The sequence below is a fragment of the Vidua macroura genome, chromosome 13 (assembly GCF_024509145.1).
Source record: "Vidua macroura isolate BioBank_ID:100142 chromosome 13, ASM2450914v1, whole genome shotgun sequence".
NCBI lineage: Eukaryota > Metazoa > Chordata > Aves > Passeriformes > Viduidae > Vidua > Vidua macroura.
This window is the reverse complement of record NC_071583.1, coordinates 4035867-4048700: the sequence shown is the minus strand read 5'-3', so window position 1 is coordinate 4048700 and position 12834 is coordinate 4035867. Positions and strand designations below refer to the sequence as shown.

Sequence of the window (12834 nt, the reverse complement as noted above, 5' to 3'; positions counted from 1 at the left end):
ACACTCGTGCAGCACTGGAGATGCACAAAGCACTGCCAAGATGCAGCTTGACTTCAGGAGAGGAAACCAATCAAAGAGGGAAGATGTACACTGTAGGATGCAAACACCACCTTGAGGGATAGAAAATATGATTAAAAAGGTATTTTAATACAAGTTCTTCCCCAGGTATTTGTCTACATGTAGGGACTACATTAAACATTTATATTATTTTGAAAAAAAGCTTTATTTCTTCCACTTTCTCACCCACAGAAAAAGATCTTTCAGGGCCTCCTATCCTGATCTCTTCTGAGAGACAGCATCTCTTGGAAGACCTTCAGTACATCCTACAAATAAGAAGTGCCCAAGTGCAATCCTCCTTCTCCCAGCAGCCTGCCTGCCCAAGTTCACGCTGTTCCCCGAATAATGAAGCATAATCAGCTCTGTATTAAAGCAAAACCTGTCCCCAGCATCAGTGCTACCAACCCCTGTCGTAACATAACAAGGACTCTTCCCAAAATATTTGGGCTTGCCCTGTCACAGTGAGAGGCGTTCAAGTTCAGCGCTCTGTCAACAATGCCAGGTGTCTCCTGAACCTCCGGCGCCCGAGCCAAGAGAGAGAGCTCAGAAGCACAGGAATAATCATTATTCACATTACTAAAATGTAACGGAATGTTTAAACAGATAACGTAACACAATCCCTCACAGCAGAAAAAAAAAAAAATACTGTTTATTATTTATCCCTGTCAGATAGAAAATGAACTCAATCTCCTGGAAAGCAAAAGCAAGGCTCCTTTTTTTTTTTTTTTCCCCTTCTTTCTGCAACTGACAGCCATGAAAAAAATATTCTATTGTGGCAGCTGCGCCCCTTCAAAGGGGCTGATGTTCACTGTGGTTCTTGATAAACCAACTGGCAAATTTTTGGGGTGAAAAAGAAGTGACTTGAAGCCAAACACATCTAAGAAAAAAAAGCCTTGTGAAATCAAAAATCCAAGAACAATTTCATGTTGACTCAATCTGAAGATTTCATTTCAATTTTGATTTTTTGGGGGAATAAGAAAAAAGACACACACCCCCTTGCTTGAAAATAAAATTAAAGGACATTTTGAACACAAAGTAGTTTCAAAATGAAAAATCAAAGTGTTTCATGTCAGAAGTGTCAAAACTAACAGCTTCAGCATTTGTCAGAGCTTTTTTGAGTTTTTATAAATGACAAGTTTGGCATGTGTGCACAGACCGTTTTGGTGCTGCTGAATCTGCATTTCTGCATGCAAAAAAAAATTGGTCGGGTGAAATTTTCTGTGGAGAAACCGTTTGCCATTCCCTTTGTGTGGAGACCAGCAGCACTCTCCCCCATGGCTGCACTGTGCAGGAGCCTCACTGACACCTCCAGCTCCTCTTTGGCTTATTAATATTTTACCCTTCAGTTTGCAGGACTCCACAGGCCAGGTCTTTTCCAGAACCAGCTCCCTGGTTAGCAGGAGAAGGTACAAAGGTTAGGAGAGACCGACTGTGCATCTCCAGCTTGATGTGCTGCTGTGTGACAGGCGGCCACAGACCTATCCTAAGGTGACATTAGGTAATTTATTAGCTTGGTTCATTACTGCTAAGCTCCCTTTCATCGGCTCACTGCCTTCCCAAAGTGAGGGCTTTCCAAAAATGTTTTATCCCAAAAAGTTGGGAGAGGTTACAGTCAGGTTTACACCTTATGTGGCAGGAGAGCAGGGGTGGAAAGTGAGGTATGTAGCACCTGAATTAAGACATTTAATTTAAAATCCTAAATTACATAAAAATCTTAAGTTACATAAATGTTATTGCTATAAAAATGTACCAGCAAGCATTTACAATATTAGCAACTGAATATATTCTTGCTAGGAAAGCAGCAGCCACCCGGATTTTGCAGGTCTGCTTCCAGCCTAGCTGACTTTGCTGCAGGTTTGGGACAGTGCCTAGTCCCCTGGGAAGGCAGCAAATAAGATCTTCTGCAGATAGCAGACACCTACCTGCCTTTTGCTACCCAATTTCTGTAACACTTTCTACATCTCTCTGATGACAGCAACACTTCTTGCTGTATCTTGACAACTTCTAATTAACCCAATCTCAGCATCTCTGAAGCTTTCAGAGAAAACCAGCACGCTTCTCTAGAGCAAGAGACCAAATCCAAAACACCATCTCCTCCTCTGACCTCCAGCACAGCCTTTACTCCACAGGGAATTCAAACTCCTGGTCATGTGCAGTGTGACTCTTCTAAAAGCCAGATCAGCTCCTTCCGTGCCTTCCTTGAAGGCAGCATTGGAAGGCAGCAGAGATGGAAACAGATTTCTAACATCTTGTTGGCATTTCTGGGTCTGCTTAAACTCCTGCTGCAGGAGCACATGCAGAAATCTCCATGAGGACATGCCACACTTTCAGCTTCCAGGGGAACAAGCAGTCTCATCTCAGGGAATTGGTCTCCTCACTCCCTGCCCTGCTCTCCCCACAAGTTCAGCATTGCCTGTGAAGGAGACGCAGTAATTGCAGCTGTCCCTCTGAAGGGTTTTCTGTTGATGCTGTCTCCAAAGTGTTCTATGCTGAAGTATTATTTCATCTTAACTTTTTCCACTATTATGACTATTTTTTAATCCAGAAGTCCAACATCAACAAAGATTAAAGCTTTTAGGCTAGTTACATATCTATGAAAACAACGGTCTCCTGTGTCTTGGGAGATAAACAGTACCAGATGCTCTAGTAAACACCAGAAATGGGAGAGAAGGGGGGAAAAAGAGAGTGGCCAAGAGAAGGAAAGGGCTGAAAATAAGTTAGAAATAGCAAAACAGGAAACCAGAAAAGTAAATTCCTGCTGTTTCTGACTCTGTGGCAGTGAAGAGGTTAAACCCCAGTACGCTGCCATCTCTAGACAGAACTAGTTGTTATTGCATTGATAAAACCCCGGGTTGTGTTTTCCTTGTCCATTTTGACCCGTATCTGACGTTAGCATTGCAAATGATGTCTGTTGCCATTCAGCTACTCAGAGTGAGTGGACAGAAACAAGACAGAGAGCTTAGCAAAGACGATACTAATGGAAGGGGTGGGGAAAAGTCTGATTTACATGTAATTAATTATTATTTATGTAAAAACCATATAGTTGTGGTGGTTCTTGACATCATTTAAAGCCTCTTTTTGAAAGAGGAGTCTCCCCTGTTAATGCACTAATCTTTTCTGTGTTGCCAATATGAACTGTGAAAACTGAAGGCCCATCACCACCATTGCAGGGTTCTCATCAGGTGCCCAAAGGAGGGAAAGACAAGAATCCTACCTCCATCTAAACAGGTGACTTTGCATTACCAGGGCCATGGAATGCTAGTGAATCATTTGGTGGGAAATCATCTGACCCGAGGCCAACACCATGCAGAAAAAGACAAAGTAATGCATTGCTATTGTGAAGAAGTTTCAGATTAAATAAATGTATTTTCTTCTGAACTTGTAAAATGATTAACTTATTTATTTGATTTCAGTATCTAATCACAAAATAATTACCTAACCCAGCCCCAAGGTATCTTGGCAATGTTGTTTCAGACACACTCCAGCACAGACAAAAGCTCCCGCGGGAAGACATCAATCATCTTCCCGTACAAATGAAACTGGTCCACAAAAATGAACGGCACGGCTCCACCCCAGCTCTTTCAAAATTCAGCTGTCTCAGCCAGAGCTGCAGTCCAGCTCCCAGACACATCCCTGCACACTGGTTTGCACAGGAGCTAGGTCAAACCTCAAGTGCGTGGATTACATATGGCAGCATGACCCAATTTATTCAGGCTCTGCTGGACAAAATCTATACAGTGGGAAGTTTATTGACAGTGTCTCACTGGTTCTCTCTTAATTTGTCAAAGAAGCTGCTGGGCAGGAAACTCTGTTAACCTCAATCAGAGTTGGGACAGATTAAAGGGAGCTGGACTCAAACACAGGCAGGTCTCCAGCCACCGTCTTAATAAAGAAAAAGAAAAAAAAAAAAAAAAACCCACAGCACTAATTGGAGCAATTGGATGGGGTGGGAACTTTGGCCAGAGATTGAGGGCGGAGGCTGGACCGGATGGGAAGGACAGTGCTCATTGGAGGGAGGGGGGGATGTCACCTGCACTCGTGGTCCCACTCACACACTGCACTCTCTGCACAGCCCACGTGTCCCAGCACATCTCCCCACCCTCCCTCTCCCCCACAACCACCTCCAGAGCATTTCTGCACACAGCTCTGCCTCTGCCCATGCTGTCAGCTCACGGGGGACACGCGGTGACACTGGTGGCTGCTGAGACCTCAGCCCTGTGCTGCCCAGCTTCATGAGGACACACAGGGCAGTCCAGGTTTGCCTGCCACAGGCCAGGTGTACCAAACCAGAAGCACTGCAGGCAGAAACCTGCCTGAAGGTTCCCACCTACCCTTCTGCTTTTAGACAAGAGCACAACACACCCTGTTCTCCCATTGTCGCCTCCTTGTCAACTGCTGTGAGCTCCAAAGCATAGTTAATCCCACCTGAGAAAGGGTGGAAATCTCCTCTTAAACATATATTTTTATCCCAAGTGAATAATTTCCAAACAGCACAAAGCAGTATTTCGTCCAACCCTTGCACATCCCAGCTGTGGTAGGATTTTCATCCTGGGTGAAATGGCTTGTCCAGCCTTGCCCAGTTTGTGAATGGGCCCAGGTACCAGGCAGGCAGCTGATATCCCTGTTGGAAGAAAGAAAAAAAAATTGTCCTAACAGAGAACCATCTTTGCCCACTGCATTATTTGTTTCGTCAAAAGCAGGAAAAGCTACTGTCATCAGCTTGAGACCAAGCAAGCTCAGCTCATGCAGAGCATGCTTGGCATGAGGAAGTGTTTTTGTTTCTTGAAGCAGGCTCTGAGAAGGTCAGCTTGTCTTGCCTGCAACTCCATTTCAGGCACTTTTTTTATTTGTTTTGGCAATATTTTTTGCCTATGTCACCATCAAAACATTAAAATTTTTGCTTGCTTTTTATTTGTTTAGTTGTTTTTTTTTTAAAGTCACCTTTACCTTAGAGACAAGTAGGCCAATATCTGTGTAATCCAACCTTCAAACTTGTAGAACTGAATGAGGTCAGTGCAGGGACTGTTTCTCCTACTGAAATTAGCACAGTCATAGGGCAGAAATGTTTTCAGAGCTACTGAAAACTCTTTATCTGGTCTGTCTAGATACTAGATGTTTTCCTACAAATTCTTAGCTCTTTTTGGTTCACAATTGTTCTCTGTCCTTGCACATCAAACACCTGCAGAATCAAGACAGTGTTTTGAATCTCAGAAAAAAATCAGGCTTTCAGGAAGGGTTAATTTTTTTCTGCTGAGGGTTTTTTTTCAGAGAAAAGATATTGTTTTAATGGGAAACCTCACACCCAAGAACCTTGTGGCTGTTTGTTCCTACCCACGATAATTGTCTGGCCAACACATTACAGCTTCCACCCCGATACTGTCAGAGGCAGAGGCACATTTCCTTCAACCCTCTGACTTGGTTAATCACATCAAGTAATTTGTTTATGAAGTTCAATTCTACAAAGCCCAACCTGGAAGCAGGTATTCATCCTCCCAGATACAAGTACTTCTGCTGCAATTTCTTTTAAAGTCACAGCTGATCTTTATCTACAAAAGGCCGGAGCAATAAGTATTTGGTGTGTTTAGAAAACACGTCTCTTTCACCACACCTGCAGCCTGGCTGCCAGCTTTCAGCCATGTGGACTCTCCACAGCTCTGGGAGACTCTGGTGCAGTAAACAAAGTACTTTTCTCTGGATTCCCATGTTCCAGGTACCTCTCCCAAAATCTTCATGTACTTATGCCCTATAGGTCTTCATGCAGGTCCTGTTTCCACAGCATTTCCAAGGGTTTGGTGGGGGTGGGAAGTGATGGTAGTTGGGTTTTCTTCCACTTCTCCTCTAGATTGTCCTATTAATGATTTTACAAGAGATACAGAAGAGCCTTCACTGTTGATCAAGAAAAGAAACCATTTTAGGAGTTCTAAGATTTTTTTCCCCACACTTGATGTAAAAGACAAATGAAATCCCATCTTTTCAGTCTTCTGCTGAAAAATTGTTACAGCACCCAAATCTGCAGCTGTCTCCCACGAGCTGCTTCTACCTGACGCAAGGTAATGTCCCATAAGCCTCTCCCTTGGCATCACTGGTGTTCATGTGGGTCATAGCAATGCCAGTGCCACTGAAAAAACAAACTTCAAAGCAAAAAGGAATGCTAGAGCCAGGGAGACATGCCTGGGGGCGAGAGAACTGGGATAATAAACTCACAGCATCACCCTGGTGCCAACATCCCAGTACTTTTTGTGCCTCTCATTTATGCAGTTTCTTGGAATGGTTTCCTAAGCCACCATTTCATTTTGGAGATGAACAGGCAAGGGTTAAATTGGAGCCACCATCCCCCACCCCAGTCTATTCACTGCAGAAGGAAATCTGTCTCTCTCCCACCCCTCAGCATCCTGTCTCTGCTGCCTTGGAAAACACACAAGTCCCTCACAGCTTCCTGAGGGGCAGAGACCTCAGCCTGCTCCCAGCCCTCCTCCGCCCTGGCACACCCTGCAGCATCCTGGTTTTCCCATGGCAGAGCACCCTTCCTGGAGGGCTCCAGCCACAGCAGCTTCTCCCCTCCCACCTGGCCTGGCCAGAGGAGCTGCTCTAGCAGCAACATCTCTGTCTCCTGGGTTTTATCCCAGCAGCTGCTCTAACTTGGAGTTGGGTACAGCAGGTATCCCACAGCTACCACAGCTTTTCTGTCACCAGGGGCTGAATAATTCCCAAGTGGCTGCTTCTCCCCTTTGTCCCCCTTTACCAGGTATACCCCACTGGCTCATTTTCTTTTTTTTCTCTACAGTTGATGGGGACAACCAAAAGGAACTTCAGACTGCTCCCTCAAGGTCATCCCATCCTCATCCAGTGTGTTCCCCACTGGGTGCCAAGGAATTTTCCCATCCCTGTGACTCCAAGGAGTCAAGCCACACTCAAAGCAATCTGAATGTTGGGAACTCATAGGCAAGTCACACAAGCCTCACAAAGTCCCCCAGAGCTCACATAGGGGTCACTGCTTTCCCTACAGGGCCCTTGCTGCAGCTGAGCACATTTATTTTTACTGTGTGGAAAGGTCGGCTCCAGAGCCTCAAGTCCTCACCAGCAGGCTCAGAAAACAGACCAGTTCATTCTCCTCTTCAGATACAGGGGATGGGTGCCAGGAGGAGGAGGAGGAGAAGCCAGCCCGGGGCACCTGAGGAGGCTCAGCATCACCTGGAGCACCCAAAGGTATCCCAGCCACTACAACCACACAGCCCAGCACAGCTGGGAGGTGCTCAGTACCCCCACAGCAGCATCACCTCGAGCTGTGTCCGTGCCAGTAAGTGCAGTTTGAAGCACAGAATGGCCCTGCTCCCTTCAGTGCAGAGCTGGTGTGAGCTCTAGGGCTGGATGTTACAGAGACATGCCCTGAGAATGCTTCCAAAGGGCAGGTACTGCACACTCTGCATCCTCATGGGGAATCTGTGCAACCTAACTAGGGCACTGTGATTTCACACCCTGGCTTTCTGTGCTGGAACTTGTCTGTGGAGACGAGCTCCACATGGCTTCTTCCAACATTCCTGGTCCTGGGGAAGCAGTGTGGAGAACTACAGCGTTGCCAAATCTAAATATTGAAAATCATGAGTCACAGTTTCCAAAAATTATCCCAGTGGTATTTAAAAAACAAAAAACAAACAAACAAAAAAAAAAAAACAACCAAAAAACAAGCAAACAAAAATTTAATGAATTCCATTTTTCATCTCTCAGATGACACCCAGAAGTTTCTCCAGAGTTCTCAGGGCTAAAACTCAAGGGAAAACAAACACATGACAGAAAGCAGGAGTAGAGATCTTCATGCATTCTTATGATTCCAGAAGCTGGAGTTTTAAAGAAAAAGAAATAAACAACAAAAGGCTTATGATATAAAGATTATAATTTGGCTAGCAACAGAAGTAAAACTTCATGGTTTATGTGACAAACCTCAACTGAACAACTCAGCTTGAAAACTTGGAAAAAGAAGGTGAAACATTCCAGTATCATTTTGGCTGCCAAAATAACAGAAACAATTGTGCAAAATTTCAATGCAAGGAAAAAACAAAAATCAATGAGATTTTTTCCACTTTCATGAACTCAGAGACAAACAGATGTTGACAAAAAGATGTTGCAAATAGTTCTTGCTGTTGCTCAGCTGAGCCTGAGTTGCAATGCAAGTGCATCTCTCGTTCATTAAGTCATCACTCTTGCTCACACACAGCAGCCAGTGCAGTGTCTTTGCTCCCTTGGTGTTCTTTAGCAACTTTTACCAGCACAACAGGGTTAACTTCAGCCTCTTGTGCCATGTTAACAGTCAGAATGAATTATTCTCATTTCTTCTACAAGAACATCCCCGTACTGCCCTAAGAGAAAGGGGCACAGACCCTGTTTCAGACATATGAAAACCCCCTGTTCCTTGGTAACACCTGCACTGTTTAATATGCTTCTACAATTTAGACTACAAGTATCAAAGGGCCCATCTGGCCCATCTGTGTGCTACTTTCTGTCCTCCTTCAGCAGTGAAGCAACCCTTAATTGTATTTACTCTGGATTAGACCTGTAGGACCCAACCTAAATCATACCAAGATCCAAGAGGTGCTCTCCTGAAAAAAAGCCTGAAAAAAGATCCCATGTCCAAATTGCAGATGACGCCATCACTGGTTTCATTTCAAGGCAATCCAGATGTTCAGTAAAGTGATTAGGAAGTGGTGTGTATCAAATATAAGATACTCCACATTGAATTAATGCATTTATTTGCTCTGAATGGTTTTCCAGGTCAGGGCAGCACTTTGCCTGTCACAAGTAAAGTGCTTTGACAGAACACATGGACATTTCTGCTGCTTAAACTGAGCCAGCAAACAGAATGGCCAGCAACTCCCAGGTCTCAGAAGAGTCCAAAGAACTACTGTCTCTCTGATATGTTTATTTCCTGGCCCACTAAATGCATGAGTTCAGGTCCCATTTGTCAGCATCCTTCATAGGAACAGCCATTTGAAAGGAAGCAAATAAACATAACAACATTATGTCGGGGTCATCGAGTTTTCAGCCTATTACTGGCTAGCAGGTGTGCAGAGTATCACTCAAATCAGCTGATATAGCCCTTTGCTTAGAAAAATGAAAGCCAAGAACTTGTCTTGTCTCTCTGTGGTGCAGCACCTCTGCCCAGACAGACTTGGTTGTTCCAGTGCTGTCCCCAAGCCAGGTGCCCATGCTTGGGGCACAGGGCTCTGGTACATAACCTGGCCCTGGCTCTGTGACTGGGACAAGGTCAGCAAAACCTGCCCAGGACTAAAAAGAGCTGCTAAAGCCTTGTCTCAAACTACTGCAGAGTTTAAGTGCCTCCTATGTCTCCCATAGGGACCTACTGGGGATTTTTCATTCCCTACAAAGAGGAAGAACAAGAACCAAGAACAGCTGAGAACACAAGTGGATCCTCTGTTTTATTTCCACATTTAGCAATCCAAGAGAATCAGTAGCCTCCTTCTTCCTCCTTGTCAGAGAAGCCTTCGGTGGATGTGTTGACTATTACCCCATCTGCCAATTTTCTAGGGAAAATTTCAGAAATAAAATTCTCAGGCAATCACAAAATCACTAAATCCAGAGGCATCACATCCTCTGCTAATGGAAAGCTTCCAGAGACATGGGCAGCATCTCCAGTGTCAGGGTCCCTTTGACTTCAGGTCTATGTCTCTTTTTCTCACTTGGATTTCTCCTTACACCTTCTACTTGTGAACAGGGGAGGACTCACAGGCACATGGGGGGAAAAAATCCAGATAAGAGAATGCAGCTGGGTTGTAATTTGTAGTTTCACAGTCCTTTGTGGATAAGCCCCAACACAATACATCCATTTGCCTGCAAATTCCGAATTGTGTTAAACCCACAGTAGTTCTAATGTAACAATATCTTCATGCTGAGCAACTTGAAGACTACTGAGAAATACAGCACTTAAGCAGAACAAAAAGCAAATTCCCAGCAGCACCTTCCACCCCCATGTTTTTATTGAGTTTTAGTAGAAAAGAATTCAAAAATATAGAAGGCCTGCAGACCAGACTAAGCATTGTCTGCATTAATTTGGGGTTTACATTACTTTCAGCTGATACTCAGATGAAAAATTAACCCAGCATTTCTCCATGGTTTAGGATTTTGTGAATGAGTTTTACAGACATCTCTGCTCCCTGGACCTGGTGATCCCAATGACTTCCACCAACATGGGCACTCAGGAAAAGGAGGAACAGCTCTGTGTGTGTGTATGTATGTTTGCTTACTTGCAAGCCAGTGTCCCAGATGAAAAGGGAACTTGCAGAAGAGTATCAGCTCTGATCTGAGAGCTCTGGAAGGGGTCATGGTAATGTGACTTTTCACCAGCTTTAGTGACAGAAGAATCTGGCCACCAAGATACCCTATCTTTTGCCATACGAAGACAAATACCAGAAACTGATTTAAGTGGTATTAAGATTTTTCATTAGTGCTGAAGCAGGTGGAACTCACATCTTTCTGCTCAAAAGGCAGTGTTGAACTTCTCAGTGTTATGTGTTTCTTTAAGTTTTTATTTCAAGCTTATCCCTTAAGGCAAAAATAAAAGGTTTTCAGGTTATAAAAGTGCTGGGCTTACAGCTGCACTTATCCCATTATGAAAATTTAATTCTTGAAATATATAACTTCATAGTTGTCATTTCATTAGGTTAGGTAGGATGCAAACCAGAGAATTGCATTTATAAAGATTCCTCAATGTAACATCTACAGATCCTACTTTATTTCTGATGGAAGCTAAGTTTTTAGCAGCCACCTGTAAATTTAAAACATATGAGGCCTTCCCTCATACCAGAGGTTACAAACTTGAGCCACTTCTAAGAATCTCCAGGACCAGCCAACTCTTTCCATACAGGGGAATAATAAGCAAAAGCTCCATCTGGGAATGAGCAGGAGGAAATCCATGATTGTGGGAGGACAACAGGGCACCAACACACCCCAGCTGAACAGAGCACATGTTGAGAGCTCCATCCAGACATCTTCAGCAGCAACCCCACCTGCTCCACCATCCTGGAAGGATCCTGCAACACCATGCAGTACTGCCACCTCCCAGGGAAAGGCTGGTGGCCTTCTCCAATAACAAATGGAAACACCACCACAAAACTCACCGAGTCCCACCGGTAATGACTGTGGCCTACCACAGCACACAGATCACTCCTGACTCCACCAAAACTGCTTCCCTCTCAGTTTTTCATGAGAGCCCCCTCCCACAGCCAGTAAACCCCTGAGCAGAGCCCAAGGACAACACCTACCTCCCCACAGCAACACAAGAGCTTCCCTCTCTCCTGTGGCTTCATTCCAACCAGCCTTGGTCCATGACTGGCAGAGAGCTGAAACGCATGGGACCCCCTTCTCAAGGGCCATATTTCCCTTCTCCCTTCCAAACCACCTCCTTGGAGGGGAGCTTACCTTCCTTGTGGGCTCCTATAGCCTGAGGCAGCTCTGGGAAAACAGCTTGTGCAGATGGAGCAGGTCAGGCCCATTCCCCTCACTGTCTGCTCACAGGTGTAGGCGTTTTTCCTCTCCTGAGCAGGAGCTGGAGGTTGCACAAACACAGTGTGAAGCATCTCCCTGCTCTGCTTCCTTGGGTGGGATGGCTGGCAGGGAAAAAAGGGACCTCAGCTCCAGGATTTCTTGTCTGGATACATTCCACTTAAAGGAGCTGGACCCTCTAACTTAAAGGAGTAAAAGGCATTTATATGAGACAGGGTTGCAAAATTAGGATTAAAGCAGATCAAACATAAGGTTTTCAAAAATTACAGTAAGAACAACATTACTTGTAAGTGATTGGCAGGGATTAACATGGGCATCCTCGCTGCAGCAAGGTCTACAAGCTGTAGCAGAGAAATATGGGCATTTCTATCAGCATTGCTTTATATACACCCTGCAAAGGCAAATCATTGGGTGGGAAATGAAAATCAAGAAGGAGAAATATATATGTTTCTGATTATTCTATCCCTAAAGTTGTGTTCTGTCATTATGGCAGATTGCTTAATTGTGCTGCTGATTACTTTTCCTGAATTCTCCCTACAGCTGTAGTTTTCGCAGTGCCGAGAAAACACTAATTAGCAGGAGGAATGTTGCCTTAAATTTTTTTACACTATATATACATGTTAAAAAAGAGAATTCCTCAGCATTTACCTATTTAGTCCTGGCTCTGTTGTTTATTTAACCCTTCTCACTCCTTGTTGATCCATCCCTGCTGTACCCATGGCTGGTCTGAAGTGGGGAGGTTGCAGGAAGACAAGTCCCATTTACAGCTGAAGGCAGCATCTACTCAACTCAGTCCCTCCCCACCCCTCAAAATTCACCTTGTCCAACAATCCAGATGTGCATTCACTGTGGGATACCTTGGTCTTTGTGTGCAATTGCTACTAGGAATTACCTCTGTTCCTTGAAATATGTAAAATAATTTGCTGGTGTAGGAGCATCTGCACGATGCTGTAATTTTACCACACATTTAGACTTCACATCCTTAATGATCCATCACAGGGATGATTTGATGTTGTTTAACTCTTGTTTCACTGTGGCATGCATTTGCCCTGCTTGTCCTGTTGTATATTCCTGCAATACATCCTATATATATATATATATATCTTATATTCTCTTTATATCCATAAAGAGAAATGCGTCTTGTTTTGCGTAAATTAATGCTGTGACACTACGTTTGTACATTTTTTTGTCCTTCAGTACTAACTGCTGGTTCACACAACCTTCCTCCTCCTCCTTCCCATCATCCCCTCTTCAGCAGATGCA

General features: G+C 44.3%; 1 long non-coding RNA gene across 1 annotated transcript; it reads right to left on the bottom strand.

Annotated features, from left to right (window-relative positions):
* Positions 1–3282: 3282 nt before the first annotated feature.
* LOC128814163 (uncharacterized) lies at positions 3283–7467 on the bottom strand. Its single transcript, XR_008439279.1, has 3 exons — positions 7136–7467; positions 5666–5905; positions 3283–4678 (listed from the first exon to the last, which is right to left on the bottom strand). It is a non-coding gene; the product is annotated as an uncharacterized LOC128814163 (long non-coding RNA).
* Between the last annotated feature and the right edge of the window lie 5367 nt (positions 7468–12834).